Here is a 24,835-nt window from a genome sequence, read left to right as displayed (position 1 = left end):
GATCTGGAGCCTAGCCCTTCGCCCAAGCTGTCATTCTTGCCTGTTAATGCAGGATGGACGGTGTTATCTTCTAACTTTGATAATTTGTGACTCAGAGATTCTTGCATAGCTGAGATGTTTTAACAATGAATTAAAGTGTACAGATTTCAAGTAACAACTTCTTTGCTTCTGTTTGAGGCAATACACTTGACTGTCCACATTCATGTTAACGCAGTGGTGGAAAATAAATCTCAATGTTTTAAAATAGACTTTAAAAAGCATTACCAAGACTACTCAGTGCCTTTAAAAAGAATCCTCCTCCTGAACTTTGAAAGTCTTTCTCTCCAAACATAAAGGAAAGGTCTTACATGGCTGTTTTACTTAATGTGGGCTGGTTTTATTTTGGACTCTTTGAAACCCAGCACGAAGGCTAAAATTCTGCTATGTAGAGAAGTAAAAATGAAAGAAATGGTGAGGTTTTGGTTGTGCTAAATTAAAGTGACAAGGTACAGATAACAGGGCACGGCTGTGTCCTCAAATTAGCCCTCTCTAATTTGCTGCTGTGGAAAGTAGTGCTTTGGTGTTGCATTGTAATTTCTTTCTTGAATTAAAAGTTAAACAAAAAAAGAAAGTCTACTTTGCTCAAAAGAGGAAACCTGAAAAACTCAAGCCTTTCAGTATTTAAATGGCCTATGGTTCCCTGTGTGCAGGGAACTATTTGAGCAAATCCTGCTTCAAAAATATGTAAATTACATGGTTTTATTTTTAGAAGCCACACTATGTGTTGGATTGTTTTGTGTGCTACTTAAAGTTATCCTTTTCCAAAGCTTTTGTTGTAATTCAGAATGTATTTTGCGTTGAGCAGGTGGCAGCTGTATTTTGTGTGGTCTCTTGTGTAAATACAGTACCACGTCATGTACAGAATAGATTTCTGATGGCTGGAGGGTGGGGCGGGAGTGGGGCGGAGAAGAACAAGGCTCCCTTCTCCAACTTCTGTTTAGTTCTGTGCAATAACTCTATACTGGTGGGGAGCCAGGATGACATTTGGTTTCCCCAGTCACAAAATGTCTTGCCCCAGATTATGATATTCTTTTCCCCAAAGTCAACTTCCCAGAAGGCTGAAATGTCATTTTGCAAAGTGTGGTGGCACATGAACTATTTTATTATATTACAGAAAATCAGCTGCACAGATTGCAGAACAAAAGTCAGGATTGTTTATCACAACACTTTTTAAAAATTGCAATTTATGATCATTTGTCTTTTGTTTTCAGTTTCTATGGGTATTTGCTCAAGGAGAGACCCATGACTCCACATCAGACCGTCCATTCCTGGGTGCTGACACTTTCACCCTCCTTTGAGGCTTTAATTCGTCACGACTCATTCCACACAAACATCTAAGATGTTTCCTAAAGTGTGTTCCACAGATCATTAACAGATGTGATGTTTAAAGAGTTCCACAGTCAAATTTGAGAGACACTGGGAAAAACAAAGCTAAAAGACTGCTTTACTGAAGGACTTTTCCAGGGCCTTTAACAGACAAATGTGCATGTGAATTGTCAGGACAGTAAGTTCATCTTCTTGCTGTGTCCTCACCTGTGGTCTCTTTTGAAAGGGCACCAATCTCATTCATGAGGGATCCACCTTCAGGAGCTAATCACCTCCCCAAACCTTACCTTCAATACCGTCACACTGGGATTAGGTTTCAACAGAGGGAATTTGGAGATGCAGACATTCAGTCTGTAACATAATGGTTCAATGAGAGGCTGCGTGTAAAGGCACTGAGTTCAGGGCCTGGGAGACCAGCGTTAGACTGTTGGGAGACGTATCAGGAAACCTGCCATCCTCTTCTGCAACCCCTTCCTCCTCAGTGAGGCTCCCTAGACAGGAATAATCTGCCCTGCTACCTTATGCCTATTATCCAAACCTTGATTCCTCCTTCCTTATTCCTCTCTTCCTCCCCAACAGTCTGCTCATAACAAGCCCAACATTCAATAGGCTTCCAAAGAAAAGGAAACCTGCATTCTTTGTTTTTTAAATTGTTTTTCTTTTTTTAATTAATTTTTTTTTTGGCTGCGTTGGGTCTTCGTTGCTGCACGCGGGCTTTCTCTAGTTGCAGTGAGCGGGGGCTGCTCTTCGTTGCACTGCGCGGGCTTCTCATTGTGGTGGCTTCTCTTGTTGCAGAGCCTGGGCTCTAGGCACGTGGGCTTTCAGTAGTTGTGGCACATGGGCTCAGTAGTTGTGGCACGCTTGCTCAGTAGTTATGGCTCACGGGCTCTAGAGTGCAGGATCAGTAGTTGTGGCGCAAGGACTTAATTGCTCCCCTGCATGTGAGATCTTCCCAGACCAGGGATCGAACCCATGTCCGCTGTGTTGGCTGGCAGGCAGATTCTTAACCACTGAGCCACCAGGGAAGTCCCAGATAACTCAATTCTGTAAGCAATACTGGATTGGCTCCCAGACCAGGGAAGCAAATTCTTTGTTTTTGTACGATAAAGGAAATAATTGGGCCAATTAGTGAAATTTGAATAGGAAATCATATACTAGTGTTGTATCAGTTTTAATTTCCTGACTTTGATAATTGTGCTTTGTTTATGTAAGTGAACTTTTTTTTTTTTTTTTTTTTTGCTGCGCTGCACAACTTGCAGGATCTTAGTTTCCTAACCAAGGATTGAACACGTAATCTTGGCAGTAAAAGCTCGGAGTCCTAACCAGTGGACCACCAGGGAATTCCCTGTAAGTGAATGTTCTTGATCTTCAGAAATACATGTTGAAGTATTTAGGGTAAAAGGGCATCACGTCTACAACTTATTCATATACAGTTATAGGGGAGGAAAAACTATTCTTTTTCCATTATGTTCCTAGTTTCTCCACTTGGGGCCCTGCAAATTAGTCTGAAAAAGACAGAATAATGAGAGAAAAACAAATAAGTTTATTGACACAAGCAGCATGCATACCCAAGGGAGAAACTCAGTGATGAGTGACTCAAAGAGGTGGCTAGGACTTGGGTTTGTATAGCATCTTAACAAAGAACAATAAATTTTAGAAAAGTGATGGGACAAAGGAAAGGGACTTTAGGTTTCCAGGGGTGGCAAACTGTGGGAAGGTATATGTATGTGAAAACTAATGGAAGGTAAGGGTCAATTTAATAAGGTTCGTTTGTGCAGGTCTACCTGGTGCCACCTCAACTCAGGAGTTAAGGTTGTTATTCTGTTTTCAAGCAGATCAGCAGAGGGCAGAAAGCTCATCCTGTGTCTGCTTTTTAAGAAATTGCCTTCAGTCAAAACAATCCTTGTGATAGAGTGGCATATTTTGGGGTGGTGTACTCTGAACTACTTCACAATTCAGAAAAAAGTAATAATACAAAAAAGAGATAAAACGTTAGTATTTGCTGGGTGAAGGATATACTTCATATTCATCTTGGAACGTTTTTTAATTGAAATATAGTTGATGTACAATTTTATATGTTACAGGTGTACAATATAGTGATTCACAATTTTTTAAGATTATACTCCATTTATAGTTATTACAAAATATTGGCTATATTCCCCAGGTTGTACAATATATCCTTGTAGCCAAACTTACACCCAGTAGTTTGTACTTTCCACCCCCCCACCCTTATATGGCTCCCCCCACCCCCACTGGTAACCACTAGTTTGTTCTCTATATCTGTGAGTCTACTTCTTTTTTGTTATATTCACTAGTTTGTTGTATATTTTAGATTCCATATATAAGTGATATCATGTAGTGTTTGTCTTTGTCTGACTTATTTCACTTAGTATAATGCCCTCCAAGTCCATCCAGGTTGTTGCAAATGGCAAAATTTCATTTTTTAATAGTTGAGTAATATATGTATATATATGTTTTATATATGTATATATATATACATATATATATACATATATATATATATAAAATACATTTTCTTGATCCATTCATCTGTTGATGGACACTTAGGTTGCTTCCATATCTTGGCTACTGTAAATAACGCTGCTGCTTTGAAAGTTGGGATACATGCATCTTTTCAAATTAGTGTTTTTATTTATTTTTTGAATATGTACCAAGGAGTGGAATTGCTGGGTCATGTGGTAGTTCCAGTTTTAGTTTTTGAGAAACCTCCATACTGTTGTCCACAGTGGCTGCAGCAGTTTACATTACCACCAACAGTGTGTGAGGGTTCCCTTTTCTCCACACCCTCACCAACACTTGTTATTTGTGTTTTTTTCTTTTTTCTTTCTTTTTTTTTTTTTTTTTTTTTGCTAATAGGCAATCTGACAGGTGTGAAGTGATATCTCATTGTGGTTTTGATTTACATTTCCCTGATGATTAGCAATGTTGAGCATCTTTTCATGTGCCTGTTGGCCATCTGCCTTCCCTCTCTGGAAAAGTGTCTAATCAAGTCTTCTTCCCATGTTTAATTGGGTTGTTTATTTTTTTGATCATTTTGGAACATTTATGTAAGTCTGAAATTATTTCAAATTATGAACTCTAAATTGAGTTCAGGAGAGAACATTTAATTTTCTCCCAAACTTCAAAACATTTCTAAGCTAGTAGTCTCTAAATAGTAGGAAGAAGGCTCTTCTTTTTTAAGTATACGGCAAGTGATTTTGAGATTGCCTTAAATTCATATCAATTAGCTAAAAATATTTCAGACATTATACCTTCTATCCATAGAGTAGTGTGAGTCTTGACATGCTAACAGAGCCACTTAGAATAAAGTGGACCAGTAGGAAGTATTTTTCTAATGCTGAATTTTTAAATAGTCTTAAATAGTCTTTTAAATTCTTAAATAGAAAACTAGTCTGTAATTGAAGATATTTTTACTCATACTGTTCATAAACTTACAGGCTAATCTCAACCCTTGTCATTGAATGTGTTTTAAAAGAGTAAATAAAAATGTACTAAGAAGTGAGAAACCGTAGAGGGGATTTCCTGAAAAGTGAGAGTGATCATGTACTGGAAGCTTGTTGAAGAGTCTTTCCTCCCCTGTGGACTAGGAAGAGGCACAGATACTTGATTTCTCATGGTCTACATGTCAATATACCTGGACATTAGTCTGTGGATGATTCAAGTTTTGACTCTTAAAAATATTTATAGGCCCACAAATTTACATTTTTTATTAATCTTAGGACCTACATCCCATTGTGAAATCACCCATTGTTATTACAAGTAACTTGGGGCTCCCTTGTGAATTGTCACTTATTAGTAGCTAGTTCCTGCAGTTTAACTCTTCAGTAGTGTAGAGTCATAGATTGCTAACTACTTTTATACAGATTTGTATCCATTCTATGAAGAAGAGTTTTGCCTCTCTCTGCACTTTCCACTGGAACTTTGATAAACTGGCAATCTAGGAGTCTTAATAATTATAACTAATCTAGCTAGAGTAATGGTACCCTGCTTTAGAAAGAGCAGTTCTTTCCTTGGTGATGCTGATCTAATGAATGGATGTAAGCTGTGAAGTCGGACATTTTCTGGGGGTCTGTCCTCACTCTAACGTATCTGTATAACCTTATACAAGCTACAGTCCATCCTCCTTATTGGGGGCTTCCATATTTGTGAATTTGCCTACTTGAGAGTAGTAACCTCAAATCAGTGCTTATGGTGCTTTTGTAGTCATTCACAGACATGAACAGAGCAGTGAACATTTGGAGTTACCCAGTGAACAAGTTCCCAGTTGAAGTCAAATAAGGCACTCTGCCTTCTTTTTTCAGCTCTTGTACTGTAAACAGATGTCCTTTTTTCATAGTCTATTTAATGCCATGTTTTCCACATTTTTATGCTTTTTGTTTATAATTTCACTGTTTAAAATTAGCTCAAAGCACAGTGATAGAGAGTTCTCTGTGTTCCCAAGTGCAGGAAGCCTACGCTATGCCTTAAAGAGAAAATATGTATGCTAATTATCTTTGTACATGCATGAGTGACCGTGTTGTTGCCATGAGTTCAATGTTAATGAATCAACAATACATATCAAATGAGGTGTCTTTAAACAGAAACACACATGAAACCAAGTTATTTATTGATTGGCTGAAGGAAGTATTGTGGCCAGTCACTAGCTTGCGGGAACGTAATTCTGCATTTCCCCTTGGAGCAGTGGTTCAGCATTGGCTAATTTAGTGTTCATGAAGACTCTATAGAGCATAACTACCACGATTAAGGAGAATTAACTCCTTATTTGATCTCTCCGAATCTCAGCTTCCTTATAGGTAGAGTGACTATATTACTCATCATAAAGCCCAGAACGAAGGTGAGAATTTATCAATCGTTATCCTAGTTCAACAGGTGTAAACAAAGACTGTGTCGAGCAGACTGGGTCATATAGTCATCCTATCACAGGTAATGTGGAGATTAAAATACCTAATTTCAGTAGCATTCAACAAATATTTCTTGATCCTCTCCTGTGGGGCTGGGTGTTGTATTGGGCGATAGCTATCAGTGGTAAACAAAACCACCATGTCCCCTGCCTGCATAGAGTTTACTGTCTGTTGGACGAAGGGACATGAATGAATAAACACACAAATAAGTATATTGTCACATGTTTTGACTGATTCTATGAAAGAAAATTACAACCAGTTCTATAGGTTTTAATTGTAGAGAATAAATATCTAATTTTGAAGTTGGGTGTGTCAACTGAAAAAAAATGCACAACCTAAAATTGAGAATTACGTTTTACTCGGTGGACTTTCTGAGGACTCAAGCCCAAGAGGCAGCCTCTCAGATAGCGCTGAGGGACTGGTCTGAAAAGGAAAGGGAGGAGCCAGGATATATAAGAGTTTTTGCAACAAAAACCAGGGAGTCAGAACATCAAAAGATTAATGTTAATTAAAGAAAACCAGACATCTCAAGTTAATGAATTTAGCACTTTTCTATGTATGGGAAGATGGAAGAGTCTGGGCTCACTGAAATCATTCCTTTGATATGCACGTTAGCTATCTGGGGCCAGCATCCTGTTCTTTCCTATCCTGAGTCCTCTCAGGGTGCACTGTTGGGGTCCGCTGTAGTGGCTGATGGCTTGATGGCTGCAACATTCTTTGTTTACTGATATGGCAGGCGACATTTTTCATCCACAGGTAATAAGGCAAGGAAGAGGTCTCTGAAAAGGTGACGTTTAATCCGAGATCAGAAGATGATCTTCAGTTTATCTTTCCAAGTAGAGAGTGAGGTAGGATAGAGCCTGACCCTTTCCAGAAAGACTGTAGTGGCTGAAAAGTAACGAACAAGGAGAGAATGATACAAGACAAGGTCATGGTGAAGATACTAGGAGCAGTGGGAATCCATTGAGGGATTCTGAATTGAGAAGTGATAAGATATTTTAAAAGTTCTCTGTAGTGGGGCTTCCCTGGTGGCACAGTGGTTGAGAGTCTGCCTGCCGATGCAGGGGACACAGGTTCGTGCCCCGGTCTGGGAAGATTCCACATGCTGCATAGCGGCTGGGCCTGTGAGCCATGGCCGCTGAGCCTGTGCGTCCGGAGCCTGTGCTCCGCAACGGGAGAGGCCACAACAGTGAGAGGCCCGCGTACCGCAAAAAAAAAAAAAAAAAGTTCTCTGTAGTGAGTGGAATTGGGAGTGGGAGGGGAGGAGCAAGTGAATGCAAGGGGCCACTTAGGAGGCTACTGCATCAGTCCCAGTGATGTAAACCAACTATACCCCCCGCCCCCGCAAAAAAAAGAAGTCCCAGCGGAAGTGCTGGTGGCAGTGGAGGTGGAAGAAAACTGGGAGAGATACATGAGGTCAGATCTGCTCGTCTTGGCAGTGAATATGAATGAGCGGGATAAGAAAAAAAAAAAGTTAGGAATGGTTCTTAGATTGCTTGACTAGAGGTTCCACTTCCTGAAAGGGGAAATGTTGAAGGATAAACATTGTGGGGACCAGAGTCAAGAATTTAGCAAATTAGATGTAAATGTATTTACATAGAAGACCATGGATAAATGCTAGTTTCTTTTCCTGTTTTATATCCTAGCCGTAGCAGTTTTTGGAATTTTTTTTTTTTTCTTCATCTCTTTCTCTCTGTGGGTTTGTGTGACATTCACATTTGGTCAGTATTCTTTCATTTTTCATATCAATTTTCTGAACATTCTTTTATGCACATTAGTTGGAAGTCAGTTAACACCCCATCTCTTCAGTGCTGCCACTATCTGAAAACTTTAGGGGTGTATCTGGTCCACATTTCAGGTCTGATTCAGGATGCCAGGAAGAGAGAGAACTGGGAGCCAGAACTGGCTTAGATCCTTGCGCAGTCCATGTGGTACCCCAGTGTAGGCTTCTAATGTCACAGTTCTTATATGTACACATCTGAGCTCAGCTGCTGCCCGGGTACAGGCTCCCTCAGCCAGCATGACTGGATTGTGGACGAACTCTCCAGATCCTGTTTTTGAACTTGGGTTTTACTTCTGACTTTTCCTTCTGTCTTTGGGACCTGCTGGGCAGAAAACTTTTCCTCTACCCACTTAGATTGGGTTGGTCTGGGGCTTGCCCATTAACTGACAATAGCCAGATTATAAGGAGAAAAGAGAAATCTTATTTACCTGTGCTTACAGTAGTACTCAGTAAGGAGTAATTTGTCAAATATTCAGAGGTAAAGATCTATACACCAGTTTAAGAAAAGGGAAGGGGGCTTAGAGCTTCAGTGGGAAAGTATGGAAAGTTCTGTTGGGCTCGTTGATGTTAATGGAAACAGAATTCATACTTTCTGGTGGTAAGAGTCACTCTTCCCTCTGAAGGGCAGGTCAGGGGCAACTGTATTATGAGGAGGCTCTGCTCTGAGTTTAGATAATTTTTTTTTTCTGTAGCTGCTGATTGTTTTGATGTTTTCAGTTTAAGGTAATTTTTTTTTTGGTGGTACGCGGGCCTCTCACTGGTGTGGCCTCTCCCGTTGCGGAGCACAGGCTCCGGATGCACAGGCTCAGCGGCCATGGCTCACGGGCCTAGCGCTCCGAGGCATGTGGGATCTTCCCTGACCAGGGCATGAACCCGTGTCCCCTGCATCGGCAGACGGACTCTCAACCACTGCACCACCAGGGAAGCCCCAGTTTAAAGTAATTTTAATGCCACTTTGGTGGGCTATTAATTAATCCCTTCAAACTCTAGGTTTCGTTTTGCTCAGGGCAATCCCTACCCATTTGAGACTAATAAGTTGAATGTCAAAAGGAAGGGTTCTGGGTCGCTTTTTTCCTGGCAACTCCTCTATCCTTATGCAAATTTACCCATCTTCTCCCCTTTGAACTGCTCTGTCTACCAAGGATTGTTGGGAGGGGTGACCCTTTCAGGTCACAAAAGGTCATGGCCCTCCCTGTCCTGGGGAGGTACTAGTGTTTCATCCCTCATTTGCATAACTGTGTGAGGCCACAGAGTTGACTCATCCCTGAACTAAGATCTGTTTCTAGTGACCTAAGTTTGCTGACCCAAAGACAGACACATGGTCTGGCAGCTTCCCTTTCTTGAAACTTTAAGACCTGCCACATCCTGTGGATATGGAGATTTTTAGCTAATGGATAATTAAGGGATGCTGTGAATTAAAGGCTCACAGATTTCTTGCAACTTTTTGATCTTGGATAAACAAAAATGTTTAAAAAACAGTGATTATAAGGCCAGGTCTCTGTTCAAAGGTATAATCCTAAACCTTGCTGAGCTGATTCAGCCTTTCCCTCTTGGGCTGCATGAACTGGTCCTTTTTGATTAGGAAAAATTTGATATCTGGTTACTGGTTCATAAAAACAGAAAGATTTTCCTTCTTTTTCAGTTACCAAGTTTTTAGCAGGGAAATGGTAACCTGTTAAGGTGTGATTATGTGTGCTTTTGAGTACTGCTTTGCTTCCAAGGAGAAAAACTGTTAGAGGCATCAGGGAGATGGGAACAAAGAACCAAAAATTACTATGTAAAACTTTTAGATATTTTTTAAAACAATTAAGTAATGTTCTTTTTATCTGGCAAGTGATAATGATGCCCTGGATATATAGTATATTGAACTTTTGTGAGACTTTCAAAAATTTATTGTTAAGTTTTTGGACAACATGGAGAAATGGGAGCTAGATGCCTATACAGTTAGATACAAATGGTTGTATAACAACAGCAAAGCTTCAGCAGCCACCTCCTCCTTTTTCCTTCCTGGACTGCTTGGGTGTTCAAGGCACTGGCCTTCAGCCAGGACTCACTGGTATACTGGTCCCTCATGGCCAGAGTCCATTCTGATTGGTCACCGTGCACCCTATGTCTGTGTTAAATATTTTAAATGTGATCTTAGGGTATGAACTACAGCTCTTGGGAAAAGCAGGCTGAAGCTGGGCCAGGGCCATATGAGTGCTTTGGGAACTTCATACGTGGTACCCATACCCCAGCTATAATTGAAACGAAAAATAAATCATAGTGTCAGGAAATCCAACACAGTGCACATTTTCCCATGATGTAGACTTCAGCTTTCTGTTTAGAACTATTAAGTAAAAAATTATGTTTTATTTTCTCATGGATTGGATGCTCCTGCTTTGTTAGTGCCTTAAACATGAACCTTTGCTGAGCTCAGAGTGGGCCTCCTAAGGCAGCAGGGAAAGGAGAGAACTGGGGGTTATGCATTGATTCTACTTACATTTTGAGCTTCTATTGGTAGTTGCCTTGGCTAAAAGTGAGTAAAAATTGTTTGCATAGCCATTAAGCATTTATGATAATGTGTAAAGTTGTTTTTTTAAAAAAAGCATTGCTTAAATTAAAATAGCACCATGAGCAAATAAGCCTTAGACTTCTTGTAATAAAAAAAATGAAACAAAATACTCAACAGAGGCATTTGCCACAAAATGTATATTTATTAAACGACCACTTTGCATATTGGCTTAGTTACATTATTTGCTTTTGGTTTTAGGGTAAATAAGTGTGCCTTTGCCAGAAGAACAGACCTCCCCTAGCGCCATCTTCTCTTTTACACCTGACTCTCCTGCTGTCATATGAAATGCTGACTTGCAAAGCAGATGATGAGGTGGGATTTGAGGTGATGATATTTGGGGTGATCTTTTCCTAGAGATGTTACAGTGTACTGTGACTATTTCTCAGCACTGAGAGTCTGGGTGGAAGACTAGCAGATCTTTACAAGCCTCAGGATGGGCTTCTAGCTTCATTTGCCATCATAAAAGCCTGTCTGACGGGGGAGATGTCTCATGATAATCTCAAGCTCCCTTCTGCTCTATGCCAGGTTGAAAAGAAAGATAATTATGAAAAAAAGAGTGATGAAGAGAAGCGCCAACTGCCAGATCCCTTAATGAGTGAAGGATTTATCTAGAAACACAGCTGAAAATACCCATTAAATGTGTAAACTAGACTGAAGGGATTGACACAAAGTAGACTGACAATTATTTATTGAATTACTGCATTTTTATTAGTTTGAAATGCACTTGCATATGTTCCAATTAGCCCTGGGGAGGAGAAAAAAGTATATTAGTAACAATTCAAAGTTATAAAAAATGTTAATTATTAAGCTGCTATAACTCTAAAAATGAGATGTGTAGGTTAGGGTTGGATGGATAGAAAGAGAAATCTATAGAAAATTCTGTTTTGGAACTACCAGGCTTTATGACCTTAGGAAATAAAGATAATAAACATTTATTGAACATTTATTGTGTGCCAGGTTCTCATGGGAGCACTTGGCATCATTTAATCAACGTAGTAACCTTATGAGGTGGCAGTATTATTCCCGTTCTACAGACGGGTAACTGAGGCCTGGAGAGCTTAAGGGAAGGTATTTGGCCAGAGTCACCTGGCTAGTTAATGACACAGTCAGGATTCCAACCCAGGCCCTCTGACCTCAGAAGTTATGGTCTTAAACATATGAAGATATGTTTCTTGCCTCTGTCATTTAACTTCTCTGGGCAGTTTTCTTATTTTTAAAATTAAGGATCAGGACTAGATTATTTGTGATTAATCAGAGAGTTTTGAAACTAGAAGCTCATTGCTTTTTTTTTTTTTTTAACTGAAACTGAGAAGAGCCAATGTTCATCCCATACTCACCACAAAAGGTCAAGAGAATGACTAAATGGCAATTACTAGCCAGTATTTGTAGCGACTTAAGTCATTTCAGGATTTTACTTTTGACAGTTTCTTTTTATTAGTTTTAGTAACAGGGACATGGAAAAAAGGTATTTCTGAGCCTACATCTCAACTGCTTTCTCATTTCTCTCTGTATGAACCCCACCCCCAGCCCATCATCCCCCGGACTAGCTAAATAATCCCATGACAGGCCATCAGCTCATCAAGGGAGTGATGCAGGAGGTGCATGAGAGGAGGAAATTTCAGGCAAGGAATAAGGAACATGCCACTGATTAAGAGAATCAGGAAGAAACTGCAGTCATTCTGTCCTGTTCAGATCTGAAGGTTTTTAAAGTCTACATCAGTAGAAAATATGCTCCTTACTTCTTTAGGAAAGAAACTATTTATTCTTTACCAGATTATAAATTCTTCTGTGTTATGCATAGTTTCTTAAGACATAGCTAAGTTAAATATATACAGGAAAGTTTAAAGGTACCTCCAATGTTTATTAATTAGTAAAGGAATGCATCATTCTTTTGTTATTATGCTAAACTTTGGCCTTTCACATAAGTGAAGTTGCTAGGTAAATAAATACCAAAATTTAACATTTTTTTTTAATTCAAACAGAAAGTCACAAAAAGTATAATCATCCTCATCGGTTCACTCAGTCCCATGTAATTAATTTTTTTTCATCTTGATCTTTTGTTAACACTTTTATGAATTCATCAGTTTTCCATTAGAGTTCGGAAAATGCTTATTCATTCAGTTCAGCAGTATAGTCAGTTACCAGAAACCTGTACTTGTCAGAGTCTTTTCCATGAATTCCTTGAAGATGAAACCCTTTTATAGGAACATACTTGTAAAGCATCAGAGTACACCCGGAACTGTGTGTAAATGACAAAAGACTTAAAAATGACCACGGTTAAAGACTTGATGAAAGTTCATAATAATACAATTGACAAGGAAATTTAGTTATTTCTGAGATATACATTTTAAAGTAATAACTAGAATTATGACTTATAACATTATACCGGAACACATAAGATTTTTAGGAATCTCATGTAATGTCTGAAACATTTATATTAACATATTTCCATACAAATAACCCAAAGAAAGTTTAGTATTAGTTTTTTTTAATTTTTTTAATTTAATTTAATTTATTTTTTTATATAGCAGGTTCTTATTAGTCATCAATTTTATACACATTAGTGTATACATGTCAATCCCAATCGCCAAATTCAGCACACCACCATCCCCACCCCCCCGCGGTTTTCCCCCCTTGGTGTCCATACGTTTGTTCTTTACATCTGCGTCTCAACTTCTGCCCTGCAAACCGGTTCATCTGTACCATTTTTCTAGGTTCCACACACATGCGTTAATATACAGTATTTGTTGTTCTCTTTCTGACTTACATCACTCTGTATGACAGTCTCTGGATCCATCCACGTCTCAACAAATGACTCAATTTCGTTCCTTTTCGTTGCTGAGTAATACTCCATTGTATATATGTACCACATCTTCTTTATCCATTCGTCTGTCGATGGGCATTTAGGTTGCTTCCATGACCTGGCTATTGTAAATAGTGCTGCAATGAACATTGGGGTGCATGTGTCTTTTTGAATTATAGTTTTCTCTGGGTATATGCCCAGTAGTGGGATTGCTGGATCATATGGTAACTCTATTTTTAATTTTTTAAGGCCCCTCCATACTGTTCTCCATAGTGGCTGTATCAATTTACATTCCCACCAACAGTGCAAGAGGGTTCCCTTTTCTCAACACCCACTCCAGCATTTGTTGTTTGTAGATTTTCTGTTGAGGCCCATTCTAACTGGTGTGAGGTGATACCTCATTGTAGTTTTGATTTCAATATCTCTAATAATTAGTGATGTTGAGCAGCTTTTCATGTGCTTCTTGGCCATCTGTATGTCTTCTTGGGACAAATATCTACTTAGGTCATCTGCCCATTTTGGGATTGGGTTGTTTGTTTTTTTTAATATTGAGCTGCATGAGCTGTTTATATATTTTGGAGATTAATCCTTTGTCTGTTGACTCATTTGCAAATATTTTCTCCCATTCTGAGGGCTGTCTTTTCGTCTTGTTTATGGTTTCCTTTACTGTGCAAAAGCTTTGAAGTTCCATTAGGTCCCATTTGTTTATTTTTGTTTTTATTTCCATTACTCTAGGAGGTGGATCAAAAAAGATCTTGCTGTGATTTATGTCAAAGAGTGTTCTTCCTATGTTTTCCTCTAAGAGTTTTATAGTGTCCGGTCTTACATTTAGGTCTCGAATCCATTTTGAGTTTATTTTTGTGTATGGTGCTCGGGAGTGTTCTAATTTCATTCTTTTACATGTAGCTGTCCAGTTTTCCCAGCACCACTTATTGAAGAGACTGCCTTTTCTCCATTTTATATCCTTGCCTCCTTTGTCATAGATTAGTTGACCATAGATGCATGAGTTTATCTCTGGGCTTTCTATCCTGTTCCATTGATCTATATTTCTGGTTTTGTGCCAGTACCATACTGTCTTGATTACTGTCGATTTGTAGTATAGTCTGAAGTCAGGGAGTCTGATTCCTCCAGCTCCATTTTTTTCCCTCAAGACTGCTTTGGCTATTCAGGGTCGTTTGTGTCTCCATAGAAATTTTAAGACTTTTTGTTCTAGTTCCTTAAAAATTGCCATTGGTAATTTGATAGGGATTGCATTGAATCTGTAGATTGCTTTGGGTAGTATAGTCATTTTCACAATATTGATTCTTCCCATCCAAGAACATTGTGTAGCTCTCCATCTGTTGGTATCATCTTTAATTTCTTTCATCAGTATCTTATAGTTTTCTGCATACAGGTCTTTTGTCTCCCTAGGTAGGTTTATTCCTAGGTATTTTATTCTTTTTGTTGCAGTGGTAAATGGGAATGTTTTCTTAATTTCTCTATCATATATTTCATCATTAGTGTATAACAATGCAAGAGATATCTGTGCATTAATTTTGTATCTTGCAACTTTACCAAATTCATTGATTAGCTCTAGTAGTTTTATGGTTGCATTTTTAGGATTCTCTATGTATAGTATCATGTCATCTGCAAACAGTGACAATTTTACTTTTTCTTTTCCAATTTGTATTCCTTTTATTTCTTTTTCTTCTCTGATTGCCGTGGCTAGGATTTCCAAAACTAAGTTGAATAATAGTGGTGAGAGTGGACATCCTTGTCTTGTTCCTGATCTTAGAGGAAATGATTTCAGTTTTTCACCAGTGAGAATGGTGTTTGCTGTGGGTTTGTCATATATGGCTTTTATTATGTTGAGGTAGCTTCCCTGTATGCCCACTTTCTGGAGAGTTTTTATCATAAATGGGTGTTGAATTTTGTTAAAAGCTTTTTCTGCATCTATTGAGATGATCATATGGTTTTTATTCTTCAATTTGTTAGTATGTTGTATCACATGGATTGATTTGCGTGTATTGAAGAATCCTTGCATCCCTGGGATAAATCCCACTTTATCATGGTGTATGATCCTTTTAATGTGTTGTTGGATTCTGTTTGCTAGTATTTTGTTGAGGATTTTTGCATCTATATTCATGAGTGACATTGGTCCGTAATTTTCTTTTTTTGTCATATCTTTGTCTGGTTTTGGTATCAGGGTGATGGTGGCCTCATAGAATGAGTTTGGGAGTGTTCCTTCCTCTGAAATTTTTTGGAAGAGTTTGAGAAGGATGGGTGTTAGCTCTTCTCTAAATGTTTTATTATTATTATTATTATTTTTTTGCGGTACACGGGCCTCTCACTGTTGTGGCCTCTCCCGTTGCGGAGCACGGGCTCCGGACGCGCAGGCTCAGCGGCCATGGCTCACGGGCCCAGCCGCTCCGCGGCATGCGGGATCCTCCCGGACCGGGGCACGAACCCGTGTCCCCTGCATCGGCAGGCGGACTCTCAACCACTGCGCCACCAGGGAAGCCCTTCTCTAAATGTTTGATAGAATTCACCTGTGAAGCCATCTGGTCCTGGACTTTTGTTTGTTGGAAGATTTTTAATCACAGTTTCAATTTCATTACGTGTGATTGGTCTGTTCATATTTTCTCTTTCTTCCTGGTTCAGTCTTGGCAGGTTATACCTTTCTAAGAATTTGTCCATTTCTTCCAGGTTGTCCATTTTATTGGCATAGAGTTGCTTGTAGTAGTCTCGTAGGATGCGTTGTATTTCTGCGGTGTCTGTTGTAACTTCTCCTTTTTCATTTCTAATTTTGTTGATTTGAGTCCTCTCCGTCTTTTTCTTGATGAGTCTGGCTAATGGTTTATCAATTTTGTTTATGTTCTCAAAGAACCAGCTTTTAGTTTTATTGATCTTTGCTATTGTTTTCTTTGTTTCTATTTCATTTATTTCTGCTCTGATCTTTATGATTTCTTTCCTTCTGCTAACTTTGGGTTTTGTATGTTCTTCTTTCTTTCGTTCCTTTAGGTGTAAGTTTAGATTGTTTACTTGGGATTTTTCTTCTTTCGTGAGGTATGCTTATATAGCTGTAAACAACCTTCTTAGAACTGCTTTTGCTGCGTCTGTTAGGTTTTGGATCTTCGTGTTTTCATTGTCATTTGTCTCTAGGTATTTTTTGATTTCCTCTTTGATTTCTTCAGTGATCTCTTGGTTATTTAGTAACGTATTGTTTAGCCTCCATGTGTTTTTGTTTTTTCCCTGTAATTCATTTCTAATCTCATAGCATTGTGATCAGAAAAGATGTTTGATATGATTTAAATTTTCTTAAATTTACTGAGGCTTGATTTGTGACCCAAGATATGATCTACCCTGGAGAATGTTCCGTGTGCACTTGAGAAGAAAGTGTAATCTGCTACTTTTGGATGGAATGTCCTATAAATATCAATTAAATCTATCTGGTCTATTGTGTCATTTAAAGCTTGTATTTCCTTATTTATTTTCATTTTGGATGATCTGTCCATCGGTGTAAGTGAGGTGTTAAAGTCCCCCACTATTATTGTGTTACTGTCGATTTCCTCTTTCATAGCTGTTAGCAGTTGCCTTATGTATTGAGGTGGTCCTATGTTGCGTGCATATATATTTATAATTGTTATATCTTCTTCTTGGATTGATCCCTTGATCATTATGTGGTGTCCTTCCTTGTCTCTTGTAACATTCTTTATTTTAAAGTCTATTTTATCTTATATGAGTATAGCTACTCCAGCTATCTTTTGATTTCCATTTGCAGGGAATATCTTTTTCCATCCTCTCACTTTCAGTCTGTATGTGTCCCTAGGTCTGAAGTGGGTTTCTTATGGACAGCATATACATGGGTCTTGTTTTTGTATCCATTCAGCAAGCCTGTGTCTTTTGGTTGGAGCATTTAATCCATTCACGTTTAAGGTAATTATCAATATGTATGTTCCTATGACCATTTTCTTAATTGTTGTGGGTTTGTTTTTGTAGGTCCTTTTCTTCTCTTGTATTTCCCACTTAGAGAAGTTCCTTTAGCATTTGTTGTAGAGTTGTTTTGGTGGTGCTGAATTCTCTTAGCTCTTGCTTGTCTGTAAAGCTTTTGATTTCTCTATCAAATCTGAATGAGACCCTTGCCGGGTAGAGTAATGTTGATTGTAGGTTCTTCCCTTTCATCACTTTAAGTATATCATGCCACTCTCTTCTGGCTTGTAGAGTTTCTGCTGAGAAATCAGCTCTTAACCCTATGGGAGTTCCCTTGTATGTTATTTGTCGTTTTTCCCTTGCTGCTTTCAATAATTTTTCTTTGTCTTTAATTCTTGACAATTTGATTACTGTGTGTCTCGGCATGTTTCTCTTTGGGTTTATCCTGTATGGGACTCGCTGCGCTTCCTGGACTTGGGTAGCTATTTCCTTTCCCATGTTAAGGAAGTTTTCGACTATAGTCTCTTCAAATATTTCCTCTGGTCCTTTCTCTCTTCTCCTTCTGGAACCCCTATAATGCGAATGTTATTGTGTTTAATGTTGTCCCAGAGGTCTCTTAGGCTGTCTTCATTTCTTTTCATTCTTTTTTCTTTATTCTGTTCTGCAGTAGTGAATTCCACCATTCTGTCTTCCAGGTCACTTATCCGTTCTTCTGCCTCAGTTATTCTGCTATTGATTCCTTCTAGTGTAGTTTTCATTTCACTTATTGTATTGTTCATCTCTGTTTGTTTGTTCTTTAATTCTTCTAGGTCTTTGTTAAACATTTCTTGTATCTTCTCGACCTTTGCCTCCATTGTTTTTCCAAGATCTTGTATCATCTTCACTATCATTATTCTGAATTCTTTTTCTGGAAGGTTGCCTATCTCCAGTTCATTTAGTTGTTTTTATGGGGTTTTATCTTCTTTCTTCATATTTTACATAGCCCTGTGCCTTTTCATCTTGTCCATCTTTCTGTGAATGTGTTTTTTGTTCCACAGGCTGCAGGATTGTAGTTCTTCTTGCTTCTGCTGTCTGCCGTCTGGTGGATGAGGCTATCTGAGAGGCTTGTGTACGTTTCCATATGAGAGGGACTGGTGATGGGTAGAGCTGACTGTTGCTCTGGTGGGCAGAGCTCAGTAAAACATTAATCCACTTGACTGTTGATCAGTGGGGCTGGGTTCCCTCCCTGTTGGTTGTTTGGCCTGAGGCAACCCAATACTGGACCCTACCTCGGCTCTTTGGTGGGGCTAATGACAGACTCTCGGGGGGCTCACGCCAAGGAGTACTTCCCAGAACTTCTTCTGCCAGTGTTCTTGTCCCCACAGTGAGCCACAGCCACCCCCTGCCTCTACAGGAGACCCTCTAGCACTAGCCGGTAGGTCTGGTTCAGTCTCCCCTGGGGTCACTGCTCCTTCCCATGGGTCCCGACGCACACACTACTTTGTCCCGATGCACACACTACTACAAGAGTGGAGTCTCTGTTTCCCCCAGTCCCGTCGAAGTCCTGCAATCAATTCCCACTAGGCTTCAAAGTCTGATTCTCTAGGAATTCCACCTCCCGTTGCCGGACCCCCAGGTTGGGAAGCCTGACATGGGGCTCAGAACCTTCACTCCCGTGGGTGGACTTCTGTGTTGTAAGTGTTCTGCAGTCTGTGAGTCACCCACCCAGCAGTTATGGGATTTGATTTTACTGTGATTGCACCCCTCCTACCATCTCACTGTGGCTTCTCCTTTGTCTTTGGATGTGGGGTATCTTTTTTGGTGAGTTCCAGTGTCTTCCTTCAATGCTTGTCCAGCAGCTAGTTGTGATTCTGGTGTTCTGGCAAGAGGGAGTGAGAGCACATCCTTCCACTCCGCCATCTTGGTTCCTCTAGATCTAATATTTTTATTTTAATAAATTATGATGGAATTCTATAATTTTATTAAGTGTACTATATAGGCAAATGATGATATATAAAAGATATATATTGTTTAATGGAGAATAATAAAATTAATACCCAGGTACCTACCTACCACCCAGCCTGAGAAATAGAACATCACCAGTGCCTTTGAAGCCCTGATCCCATTTCATTCCCTCAACCTTGTAACCTTTGTCTTGAATATTTTATTAATGATATCTTTGTTTTTTATTTTTAGAGTTACACAAATATAAACTATATTTTGCAACTTTATAAAAAATGGATTTTTCTCTATGACCTTTTCTGTGACTTGTTCAACATTAAAATTATGTTTCTGCGATTCACTTGTGTTGATGTATGTATTGGTAGCTGTAGTTCATTTTCACTCTTTATAGTATATTCTTCTTTATGGATATGCTGCAGTTTATTTTTCTTGGGTTAGACATTTATTTGAGTTGTTTCCAGTTTCTTGCTGTTAGGGTGATGCTGTGAATAATTTTGTATACTTCTCCTAGATGATCAAGAGTTTCTTCAGGATGTATACCCAGGAGGAGGAGCCATGTTTTAGTGTGTACAACGTATAGCTTTACTAGGCAATGATAGTGTATTCCTAAAGTAGTTGTGCTAATTTAAATTCTTCCCAGGGCTATATGAAACTTCCTGTTTCTTCACCTATTTGTCAGTACTTGAGATTGTCAGGTTGTATAAATTTTCTAGTCTCATGGGTATAAAATGGTGTTATATTGAGGTTTCTTTGCATTTCTTCAATTACTGATGAAGTTGACCATCTTTTCATAGGTTTATTGACCTTAATATTTTCTCTTGGATGAAATGCCTGGGTATACCTTTTGGCTTGCATATTCTTTTCATATTAATTCATTGGAATTCTTTATATATTATATGTATTAAGTCCTTGTTCATTATGTTACATATATCTTCTCAATATGTGACATATTTTTATATTATATTTTTCTTATGGCACCTTTTGTAAATAGTTTTTAATTATATTGTAGGTGAATTGATCATTCTCTTTATGTTTTGGACTATTTATAACTTGTGTAAGGTATCCTTCTTATCCTATGATAATTAAGATGATCTTGTATATATTTTTAAAGATTTTCTTTCTGTTCATTTTAATACTTAATCTCAGGAATGGTTCCATTTAATGTAAATTGTGAGGTAGGGGTTGAATTTAATTTTTCCTTCACTGTTCCAGAGCCATTTATTAAATACTTCATTTTTCCCCACACTGGTCTGCAGTGTCACCCTTAGCATATAGCAAGCTTCTGTCTGTCTGTAGACCTTTCTCCAGCCTTTATGTGTGTTATATGTCCTTGTTGATGTCTTTACAATGTTGATTCCTCTTATTCATAAACTTTAGATATCTCTCCATTTACTTTGGTGTTTAATATTTTTTAATAAATGTTATTATCTTTTTTTTTTTTTTTTGGTATGTGGGCCTCTCACTGTTGTGGCCTCTCCCGTTGCGGAGCACAGGCTCCGGACGCGCAGGCCCAGCGGCCATGGCTCACGGGCCCAGCCGCTCCGCGGCATGTGGGATCCTCCCGGACCGGGGCACGAACCCACGTCCCCTGCATCGGCAGGCGGACTCTCAACCACTGTGCCACCAGGGAAGCCCTAAATTTTATTATCTTATACAGAAAGATCTTGTAAAAATCTCTTTTGTTATTATTGTATATTTAAAAGACTGCTATTTCCAATGCTTTGTTGCTAGTGTATAGAAATGCAAATCACTTCTGTATTTTGATCTTATACGCAGAAACCTTGACAACTATCTTATTAATACTAATAAGGTTTCTAGTAGACAATCATATCATTCAAATAATAACAAATCTGCTTTCCCTCCCTTCCAATCCTTATAATGCTTGTTTGTTTTTCTTGTCTTATTGTGTAGGCTGAGACCTCCAGTACAATATTTAATAGAGGTTGTGCTATTTGACTTCCTTGCCTTGGTTTTGATTTTAAAGGGAAAGCTTGATGGTTCATAACTGAGAATGATTATTGTTTTTTGTAGACATCCTTTAGGAAGAAAATTCTGCTCTACTCCTAATTTGTCTACTTTGCTAAACGGCTTTAAAAAATTATGATTTACTAAAGTGTTGGTGATTCTGATGCCCTGTTTAGTTATGGCAGAGAGGAGTTAAGTTTATTATTCATGATTGATGAAGATCCCTGCAGTGGTTGTTAGTGGGGAGGGGAAGGTAGGAGGAAGTAACCTGTGATTGCTGTATGCTTATTTCTACGTGTTTATATTGCTATAAAACAATTCCACATACATCACCTCATTTTGGTTATTATTCCCAGCTTTTTTTTCTTGTTTAGAGCATTCTGATTCCATGACTGTGACCGGAACTCAGGTCTGATGCCCACCAGTTTTTCCAAGTACACTCTGGTGATACTTAATTTGCACCATTCTTAAGTAACCAATTCTTTCTTCTATTGCCTTCCTCAGTCTCTCCAGTTCACACACTTATTGAATTTAATCTGCAACCTGTTATTTTTCACTGTATTTCTGAGGAATTGCCTTAAAGCATCTAAGAAATAAATGACTTCCTCAGAATCTGATCAATTTATTCATTTATTCACTCACTTCCTCATTCACCAAATATTCATTGAGAATATACTATGTGACTATAGACATAATAGTGAAGAATACAGCATCCCTGCCCTCATAGAGCTTATACTCTGGCGTGGAGTCACGATAAACGAACAGATGAATATATAATATGTTGCAAGGTAATGATAAGTGATGAGTGAAGGGGGGTGAGTGAGAGAGAGAGGGAGAGGGTGACTGGGAATGTGTGTGCTGGGGTGTGTGTGCCAATTTTATTGGCATTAGGTCACGTAGAGAAGGCTTCTCTGAGGAGGTGACATTTGGGCTGAGTCCTGAATTCGGTGAACATGCCAGCTATGGGAAGTTGTAGGAACAGTGGGTGGAAAGTGTGATAAATCTGAAGAACTTCAAGACTTCCTGGGTGGTCAGAGGAGATTGAACAAAGAGGAGCAGAGTAGGAGGTGGGGACAGAGAAAGAGGCAGAGGCCAGAAAACGTTGGGCTTGTAAAAACTCATCAGATAGATTTTGCTTTCCTATTCTGATTGCCATAATGGAATTAGGTAGGTGTAAAGTAATTCAGTAGCATCTGGTATCTTTTTGTTCTTTTACTCTTTCAGTCCGTTATCCAGTTGTTGAGAATAAGAATGTAAACTCTTTGAGAGCAGCAGCCTGAGTTTCTTTCACTCTTGTGTCAGAGTCTCCAGGCTCCATGATTGATGGAAGGAAAAACCTGTGTTAATATTTATGAAACAAATAGACAATCTCTCTTAGAGGTGTATGGGGAACACTGTCACTGAACTGGGGCAGGTTCTTGGCATCATGTTGGGAGATGCTGCTGTTCTGCAGGGACTCTAGAGGAATGAAACTTGGAAAAGGGCAGGTGTAAGCTAGTTGTCTTCCCAGCCTTGAAATGCTCCATGGATGAGGCTCGTTAGTGTGAGGGTTAGAAATTCTCAGAGTCTGACTTCCTCTCTTCAAGTGGTAACATATAACTTAGTCAAGTGTAAATGATTCGTTCATGATTCCATAACTTTGTCTTACTTCAGCTACTGTTCTGAACACTAGGTGTTAGGAGATTGGAACTAATCTTATTTTGAGCTGGGTCTTAACTTCTATGCCTCAGTCTGCTACCTGTGTAACAGTATTTGCCTCCCTGTCTCACAGAGATTCTATGTGTGATGAAATGAGATGGATGTTTGAAGGTTTGGTTTGTCTGTTTTTGTTTGTTTGTTTGTTTGTTTGTTTTGCGGTACGCGGGCCTCTCACTGTTGTGGCCTCTCCCATTGCAGAGCACAGGCTCCAGACACGCAGGCTCAGCGGCCATGGCTTACAGGCCTAGCCGCTCCGCAACATGTGGGATCCTCCCAGACTGGGGCACGAACCCGTGTCCCCTGCGTTGGCAGGCGGACTCTCAACCACTGCTCCACCAGGGAAGCCTGGTTTGCCTGTTTTAGTATGTGAGAAATAGCTAATGCTGAAGTCAGATATAAAATAGTTATTGCTAATAATGTTTATTTTTGTTGTATGCAATATAATCTAACTTTGAAGAAAAAATACACTGGACATTCCATTGAGACCACCTAAATATGACTATGGTTTCTTCCTTCATCTTTTAGAAGAATGGCACAATTATGAAAATTGAGGGGCAAAAGTAAGGATACTTTTTCTGAATTTTCCTTCTCATCCTTTAGCCTCTTTGAGTTTGATGGGGTTTTCTGCTTAGAATTTAGAAACAACTTCTGGGTCATTTTAATAACAGTAGGAACCTCATTGGTGGAGAGGTCCCTGTAAGTGGTGGACGGAAGTGAAATCTAGTTTGGTGACTCATCCATCTGATGTTTTCTTATCAATGTAGTTGTAATCTTTAGTAGGTTATACAGTGAATATTAACTATTTTACATTTTTATACTTGTGAAGCTTAAAATCATTGCACGTAGTTGATATTATGACAACACAGGAAGAATAATGGTGCTTATGGTGATACTTTACTATGTCTCTATCTGCCTAACAAAAGGTAAGTGATGAGTTGGAATAATTACAAGTAATGGAGAGAAAAGAGCCTACTATTGAGGAAAAGAAGAATCTTCAGATGCGCCACGTTGATGAACTGGTTGGTTAGTTCTTCAGCTCTTCGCTTTACCTCAGAAGCCACATTTTTTTCTGTGTCTTCACACACTGGGTTTGAACTTTTACCATCACTGAGATCAAAGTTTTGGTCTTAAGAATTAATGACTGAGATGAGTAGTTGGTATTTGAGAATTGTCAGTTCTGCAGTAGAAGACGGTCTTCTCTTCTGCTTTTTCTAATGAGGAGTGCTTCTCCGGGTACCGGTGTTGAGCAGATCTCCTGCTGCCTTTGTATCCTGCGGCTGCTTTGGTGCTGGCCAGCACTAACCGGAGGGAGCTTGGATGTGTCTCTTCCCTGTTGAGAGCTGAGCTTCTGGTTTCATTCCTGTCTCCTCACACTTCAAACATGATCCCCTGCAGCAGCAAGCTTGGGAGTTGATCAGTGTTCACCAAAACAGTTTCTTTTATTTTCAGGTGCCCTTTTAAAAGACTCTTCATTCTGTGAAGTTTCACAGCCTTTGAGTACTCTAGGAATTTAAGACCACAACTTAGAATTTAAAACACAAAGTGGAAATGTGCCCTGATATTATAAGGCATTTCAATAAAAGTGGATGTGTTTCCCAATTGATGGGAGTAGGCAGGAAAACAACGATTGCTTTCCCATTTCATGCAGGCTCAGATGTAAACCTGTGGGAGTGAAGAACTTTTTATTTGATAAAAGCTAAAAACTTACCTGCATTTCTCACCTTTCAAGTTATGATAGTCATTCACAACTGCCAAATATAAAGATGTTTTGGACACTATTCAGAGCTTATCTTTAGCAAGTTCCAAGTGTGAGACGTATAAGAGTTTATAAAAACATTCTGAGCTTTGTTAAGAAGATGCTTTGGACACACTTTCAATAAGATTCACTTTTTGAG

General features: G+C 39.0%; 1 protein-coding gene across 9 annotated transcripts in view; it reads left to right on the top strand.

The window, feature by feature from the left end:
* The window catches only part of ELMO1 (engulfment and cell motility 1), a 596,918-nt gene that overhangs the window by 90,892 nt on the left and 481,191 nt on the right, over window positions 1-24,835 (top strand). Inside the window, exon 2 of one of the 9 annotated variants that reach the window (XM_082632559.1) lies at window positions 2,625-2,712. The exons of 6 other annotated variants lie outside the window; for them this stretch is intronic. The gene's annotated coding sequence lies outside the window, so the exon portion shown is untranslated. Of the gene's footprint in view, window positions 1-2,198; window positions 2,713-10,916; window positions 10,937-24,835 lie in introns of those variants that run through there. 2 more of the 9 variants (XM_082632560.1, XM_082632565.1) reach the window with 2 other exon arrangements.

This window comes from Mesoplodon mirus (genome assembly GCF_964341445.2).
Source record: "Mesoplodon mirus genome assembly, chromosome: 9".
Lineage (NCBI taxonomy): Eukaryota > Metazoa > Chordata > Mammalia > Artiodactyla > Ziphiidae > Mesoplodon > Mesoplodon mirus.
The sequence above is the reverse complement of the archived record's forward strand: the minus strand, read 5'-3'. Positions and strand labels throughout refer to the sequence as shown.